The following is an 8021-nucleotide window of genomic DNA, read 5'->3' as shown; positions in this document are numbered from 1 at the left end:
GCAGCACAGCTACGAAAGCGCTTTTAGGAAAAAGCGCTGCTATAGGTTTCGCTAAAAACAAAACTAAAAAACAAGGGAAAAAAGCGCTGGTATAGGTGATCCTACGAAAGCGCTTTTGAAAAGCGCTGCTATAGGCTACCTTATGAAAGCGCTTTTATAAAAGCGCTGGTATAGGCTGGTTACAAAGGCGCTTTTGAAAAGCGCTCTCGTAGCTAATTTAAAATTAAAATTTTTAAAACAAAATTAATTAACTAACAGAATAAAAAAATAATAATAAAAAGAAGAATAAATAGGAAAAGGGACTAGGGTTTGTGTTGGTTAAAACACGTTCTTTTCTTTTCCTCCTCAACATAAGAACAACACCCTTCATCTTCAACAAAGCTGTGGTGGCTTCTCTCTTCCTCTGATTGTCTTCCTCTTCTTCTCCGATCAATCACCGGTGACTCAAACCCTTTTTCGATTCCGTTCTCTTTCTCTGACGTGAATCTCCGTTCGTCCTCTTCTTCTCTCTGATTCGAAGCTTTCTCCGATTTCGTGGAGATGATGTTGCTGGGTTTGAAAGCTGAACGCCGGTAATGAAACTGTTTGCGAGTTGAAATTGTTGTTGTGGTATTGAACATTTGTGGTTGCTTCGTTTTTGTCCGTTGATACGATCTCCTTGTTCTATGAGCCATTCAATTTCCTCTGTTCAATCCCAGGTATAAATCTTTTTTCACAATGATTTCTTGTGTTTATTATTGAAGATAACCTTTCATTTTCCAATCTTTATAATAGAGATTTGTATTTATTTTGCTCTTAGATATAATTTGAGGTTTTGGGTTTTCTGATTTGAAATTTTGGGATTTAGGGTTTCTGTTTCTTCAAATCTGATGTTGCAAGTTGTTATTTTGGATTATATGGTTGCTATCTACTCCTATAATTTGATGTTGCCTAGTGTTTTAATTTGATTCTTTAAACGTGGATGTTAGAGCTGCTACAATTGGACTTATATGTTGTGAATACCGAGTTATTTTACCTTTTGAATGTGGATTGTGATTCATAACTTATTTTACCTTTTCTTTTTTAAAGTTTTTAAATATATTTTTGTGATAATGCGTTCAATTTTATTGGCTTTAATTTTTCATTAGGTTTAAGCCCCATGGTGATAAAATTGGTATAAAGCTGTTGAAGATAGTTTTTAAGGATCGAAGCAAGTCAAAGAGGCCCTTTAGTTTTCCTGTAAGTTTCAATGCTAAGCATTTTCAGGATCTGTAGAACTTGTTATGTCTCTGACAAGTATGTCTTGAACATATATCCTGGATATAGTTGCTTATGAAATAGACAAAAGATAGTTAATATTTTATGGTAATGAAAAGTTTGGATACATACTTTCTTAAGAACTAATGTTTTTATTAAATTATTCTATTGAAAATTGACGTCTAGATAAATATATTTTGCGATTGGGAAGCCTTGTTTGTGTGCAAGCACACTTGGTAGATGTATATTGTAGAAAGAGTTTTTTATATGTTACAAAGTGTTCACCTTCATTATATTTTCAAATTATTTAATATCTTTTAGAAAGCACCACTTACACATACTGATAGGAAGAAGCTCTAAGAGGAAATTGTCAAAATGAAAGTAATGGTTTGATTTGTTTCTGATTGCAGTTGCCTGTTTTGATGATATTTTATATGTGAATTCAAGGAGAGGTTCAAGAAGGAAACTAAAAACAACAAACCTGTTATTGTGGTGAGTTTTGTGATTTATATAGTAAGAAGATAAGTGTGGTTTGGAAAAGATTGTATGGCTTTATATCAAACTATCTTTTTGTATAAATTTTATTGTAATTTAGTTATAACTTAATGCTAATGAAAAATCTAATGTGAAACTTGGTTAATTTCTATCTTCCATGCTAGGATGCAGAAGGATTGACACTTTTTTCGACAATCGATCACTGTTGAGTTTAGTAGTTGATTGAACTATCATGGATAGTAAACCTAAACTAATCCTTTTCCTGTTCTTTATTCATATTATTCACTTTCTAATCTTTTTTTAATCTCCGGACCAAAATCAATGTTATTGAAATATGAATTTTTATTCATTTTCCTAAAATTTAAAATACTATAAGATGTGTTCATGCTTATTCATTTAGTTTACTTGGTTATAATTGAGTAGTGTGGATGTTTTGGTTTTGAAAGATGCTTTCAATACCCCATTTATCTTTCAATTTGTGAGATCCTAATCATAAGTAAGGACTATTTTTTATCGAAAGAGTGAGATCCTAATCATAAGTAAGGACTATTTTTTACATAGTTAAATTTATTTTGCCTTGATCATGTGATTTCTAACCACACATGCTCACCTGAGTTGTGCAGCTGAGTACAAGCTTCGTTGTGGAGGTTTCACAATTTCAAAGAATCAAAACCATTAGTAAGTACACAAAATAATCAATCCTGTTTCAAAGCTGTTTTATGCTAGCTGTTACTTTTCTAACCTCGAAAGTTTATTTTGGTCCAGGTCATCAATTCATTGAAACTCAAAAGTGGACAGTTTTACAACACTCACTTGATCGGAGCTCATAAGTGAACAACTTTACACCACATAAGAAATATTGAGTTTTCAATTATATCATCACATTTTTATATGTGTGGTATTTGCTGTGAGGCTAAGTAGAGAAAGGAAGGAAATGTCTCAAGTTGGATTTTGGGGAAATTTCTTAGGGAGCGAATATATATATATATATATATATATATATATATATATATATATATATATATATATATATATATATATATATATATATATATATATATATATATATATATATATATATATATATATATATAGTTGTATTGTATTTTGTGTTTTGAGAATTTGATTGTAAACTAAGCTTCTAGAGCACTTATAAAATTAGTGATGTTTTATTTGTATTTTGATAATAAATATATGCAATACTAATTCATAAAATGTTTCATATTAAATGTATTTTTTTTAAAATTTTATTTGTTTAATATAATAAATGTATTTCTCAAAATATTAGTGAGAATTTGAGATATGTCAAAATATTAAAAAAAGCGCAACCTACGAAAGCGCTTCTGGAAAAAGCGCTGCTATAGGGGAGGCTACGAGAGCGCTTTTTCTGGAAAAAGCGCTCTTAAAGGGGGATCTACAAGAGCGCTTTTCTGGAAAAAGCGCTCTTATAGGGGGGGTCTACCAGAGCGCTTTCAGAAGCGCTTTTGTTACCTACGCCAGCGCTGGCTTTCACAGCGCTTTTAAGCGCTTTTAAAGCCCAAAATAAGCGCTTTCGTAGGCCTTCCGTGTTGTAGTGATATATATATATATATATATATATATATATATATATATATATATATATATATATATATATATATATATATATATATATATTTGTTGAAAACAATTGCATCGTTGTAGTATTGCCCCAGCGTTTGTTCAAGTCTCGCCTTATCTTTAAGGTTGTGTGTGTGTTCGATCCTTTGATGTGAGTTGGCAACTTTAATTGTTAAATATTTTTTGAAATTAAAAATATATAACAGTTTTATCATTAAATCAGAAACATGATTCCATCATTCCATGATGAAGAATGGTTTGATCTATTATTATTTTTATATAGAAATATATTGTTTAATTTTATTTCTATTATAATATTAATATTTTAGCAAAACTAATGTTATTTTTTATTAATTTTTATAATTAAATGGATTGTGAATGAAATTATTAGATTTAAATTATTATATGATCAAATTTTAAAGTTAGTTGTTCAATATTTTTTAGTAGGGGTCCATTTTTATTATTAGCACCGGGCCTCTGAAAAGACAAGACTGGCCCTGATAATATTATCCCTTATTGAAGCCCCCTTTGAGTCTTTTGGCGTTGTGTGGGGTTGAACTTTATATTTTTTTTTAGTTTTGTGATGCTGTTTTGATGTTGGCAAAAAAAAAAAACAAAAGGAAAAAAAATATGGAAAAAAATAGAGAATGATTTCAATGCATAGTCCTTCTGAAAAAAGAAAAGAAAAAAAGAGAAAAGAATAAAAAGGAAAAAGAAAAGAGAAATAAGTTGTGAGGTTGTTGTTTGAAAGCAAATATTGTATCTTGTAGTTCAACTCCCGCATTCGCTTCAATTTTCTTTTAATCCTTTGATTTTTAGCCTAGTATCCCCTTAGGATTTATCTCACCTCCACCTTGGCCAAGTTACAACCGAATAAAAGTCCTTTTGATATGTGTGCATTTATTTAAATTGCAGATGTTATAGTTGTAACACCTCAATTCTACCCGACGAATAATATAAAATCAGAGTTACAAAATTTCCAACAAAACATGGGATGCTACACTTTCAACTTAAAACGTCAACTTATAATCGCATGTAATACAGATTTATAACACATTAAGACTTGGATGAACAATTAACAACAACTTTATGTCTTCAAAATAAAACAACTTTTAAACTACCACGCAACGGATTTATAAACTTCAACTTAATGACACCACATCTTTGTCCAACATAAAAGACTTTAAAGCAACAACGTATTTAACAAAATTCAACTTAAAACTCAGCAACTATTATAATAACAACTATAAAACACTAGCGTTCATCCCCCCGAGTGTTACGTATCAGAGCAACCAACACCTGACTCGAACTACTGAAGGTAAACAACCTTCATTTTGGATTACATGCACGTTATCAACATAGAGCTAACATTCAAACAGAAGGGGTGAGATATCAAACAATATAATCGGATGTATGATAAATACTATACTAGAATCAGTTCATGCAAAATCACCGCTTCACAACTTTTAAACCAACATTTATCATCATAAAATTATCAACAAAACATATCAATTATTTCAGCTTCACAACGATATCATCAACACGGTATACCAACTATTTCATCATCACAACAACTCAGAGATATAACTTGAAATGCGACTCATTACGATGGACATGCATGTGGTACCAACGGAGCAAAACTTCCAACTTAAAATCTGCCAATTAATAGAGGAATCAATAAGGCATAAGCCTTCAAATTAAAAATATGGCATAAGCCTTCAACTTAATATTTACCAATCCAGACTAACTTACCGAGCATCAACTTCAACTTGATATGTTATGTATGCGACAATAATATGAATGCAACAACAACAATGCCACAAATCAACATTGGCATAAGCCTACAACATACAACAACAGTACAACAACAATTCAACTTTGGCATAAGCCTACAACTTGATTTCTTTGCCAATTGATAGAGGCAAAACAACAAAAATCATTCCACCCGTAATTCACAACAGTAATACACACATACAACAACTTATACAACTCATCGACTCAACCGAACTATTCGTAACCCGCTCGGTATAATTATTCGGTTAATTCGACTATATCCTGCTTATTACTTCTCTGTTAGAATTCTAATATTTTCTGCTCCACTACATTAACTGGTACTGTTGTTAACAACTTATACTGATAATAGTATTGTTATACTGTCAGATAATACATACTATCTCTTATTATTCACTTACCAATTTTCACTATTAATTACTGTATTGACTATTTGCTGATTTCTACTACTAGTCACCGCATTAATTTCTGTTAAGTGTTCCCGCTAATTATTTTTTGTCTCTGCCTCTGTTACTAAATATTCAACCAATAATTAGTTTAGTTTTCATTAACTAACATTAACATGTACCTCCATTGGTACTTAGGTAGGAATGAATTATATTGAAAATACATTGCACATGAAGCTATTATAATGTTAGAACAAGATTTGTTCTGATCAATTATCTTAGTTTTGATGATAACAATAATATGAATTTTGCTTAAGATAATATGGTACTCTAATCCAATGCAATTTCCTTTTCAGGAAATATATAAAGAGTATGCATAATTCAGCGCTCAGAAGCTTTGTCTCAAAGGGTTCAGCATGCAACATCAGAACTTGGTCTGGCAAGACATCAGAAGATGGTCGAAGCAGAATCAGAACATGGGTCTATGGAAGCATCAGAAGAACATGAGATCAGAAGCACTGAAGTTCTGATGGTATCACGCTCAGAAGCACTTCAAGGTCAGAAGATCAGAAGATGCTATGCACCAAGCTGTTTGACTCTGATGATATTCAAACGTTGTATTCACAAACATCAGATCAGAAGGAAGTACAAGTGGCAGGCTACGCTGACTGACAAAAGGAACGTTAAAAGCTATTAAAGGCTACGTCAGTAGACACAGCGTGAACAAGGCTCGAGGTAGTTGACAAAAGCGTATAACATTAAATGCGATGCTGTACGGAACATGCAAAGCATTAAATGCACTCAACGGTCATCTTCTCCAACGCCTATAAATATGAAGTTCTGATGAGAAGCAAGGTTAACGATTCTGCACAAAAACAACTCATATTAACTTGCTGAAACTCTGTTCTACTCAAAGCTCAGAATCTTCATCTTCATCAAAGCTCACTACATTGCTGTTGTAATATATTAGTGAGATTAAGCTTAAACGTTAAGAGAAATATCACAGTTTGTGATTATAGCTTTTAAGAAGCAATTGTAATACTCTTAGAATTGATTACATTAAGTTGTAAGGAACTAGAGTGATCGTGTGGATCAGTATACTCTAGGAAGTCTTAGAGGTTATCTAAGCAGGTTGTAACTAGAGTGATCGTGTGGATCAGAATACTCTAGAAAAGTCTTAGAAGGTATCTAAGCAGTTGTTCCTGGAGTGATCAGTGTGTGATCAGAAGACTCTGGAAGACTTAGTTGCTGACTAAGTGGAGAACCATTGTAATCCGTGCGATTAGTGGATTAAATCCTCAGTTGAGGTAAATCATCTCTGCGGGGGTGGACTGGAGTAGTTTAGTTAACAACGAACCAGGATAAAAATAACTGTGCAATTTATTTTTATCTGTCAAGTTTTTAAAGCTACACTTATTCAAACCCCCCCTTTCTAAGTGTTTTTCTATCCTTCAATTGGCATCAGAGCGCCGGTTCTAAGGTGCAAGCACTTAACCGTGTTTAGAAAAGATTCAGGAAGAGAAAAACGCTTCAGTAAAAGATGGTTGATGAAACTGCAAAGTCTACACCTGCATCTACATCTGGCTCTGCTGAGCAACACAACGGTAACAATGGTTATACTAGACCGCCGGTATTTGATGGTGAAAACTTTGAATACTGGAAAGATAAACTGGAAAGTTACTTTCTTGGTCTAGATGGTGATCTATGGGATCTTCTGATGGATGGTTACAAACATCCAGTAAATGCCAGTGGCGTAAAGCTGACAAGGCAAGAAATGAATGATGATCAGAAGAAGCTTTTCAGGAATCATCATAAATGCAGAACTGTTTTGCTGAATGCTATCTCTCATGCTGAGTATGAGAAGATATCTAACAGGGAAACGGCCTATGACATATATGAGTCCTTGAAAATGACTCATGAAGGAAATGCTCAAGTCAAGGAGACTAAAGCTCTCGCTTTAATCCAGAAGTATGAAGCCTTCAAGATGGAGGATGATGAAGACATTGAAAAGATGTTTTCAAGATTTCAAACTCTTACTGCTGGATTGAGAGTTCTTGACAAGGGATACACCAAGGCTGATCACGTAAAGAAGATCATCAGAAGCTTACCCAGAAGATGGGGTCCTATGGTGACTGCATTCAAGATTGCAAAGAATCTGAATGAAGTTTCTCTGGAAGAGCTTATCAGTGCCTTGAGAAGCCATGAAATAGAGCTGGACGCAAATGAGCCTCAAAAGAAAGGTAAGTCTATTGCATTAAAATCCAATATCAAAAAATGCACTAACGCTTTTCAGGCAAGAGAAGAAGATCCTGAAGAATCAGAATCTGAAGAAGAAGATGAACTGTCCTTGATCTCCAGAAGGCTAAATCAACTCTGGAAGAACAAGCAAAGGAAGTTCAGAGGCGTCAGAAGTTCAAAGAAATTTGAACGTGGAGAATCTTCTGATGACAGAAGATTTGACAAGAAGAAGGTCATGTGCTATGAATGCAATGAGCCTGGACATTTCAAGAATGA

The 8021-nt window shown here is 33.1% G+C and overlaps 1 long non-coding RNA gene across 2 annotated transcripts; it reads left to right on the top strand.

The window, feature by feature from the left end:
* Positions 1 to 308: 308 nt before the first annotated feature.
* On the top strand, positions 309 to 2698 carry LOC131611417 (uncharacterized). Of its 2 annotated transcripts, none has more exons than XR_009286894.1 (5): positions 309 to 698; positions 1128 to 1218; positions 1647 to 1728; positions 2355 to 2409; positions 2497 to 2698. It is a non-coding gene; the product is annotated as an uncharacterized LOC131611417 (long non-coding RNA). The 2 variants fall into 2 exon arrangements; XR_009286893.1 differs by having other exon boundaries at positions 2347 to 2409.
* Positions 2699 to 8021: the final 5323 nt, after the last annotated feature.

Source organism: Vicia villosa, linkage group LG6 (genome assembly GCF_029867415.1).
Source record: "Vicia villosa cultivar HV-30 ecotype Madison, WI linkage group LG6, Vvil1.0, whole genome shotgun sequence".
In the NCBI taxonomy this organism is placed as follows: Eukaryota; Viridiplantae; Streptophyta; class Magnoliopsida; order Fabales; family Fabaceae; genus Vicia; species Vicia villosa.
This window is presented reverse-complemented; position numbering and strand designations above follow the sequence as displayed.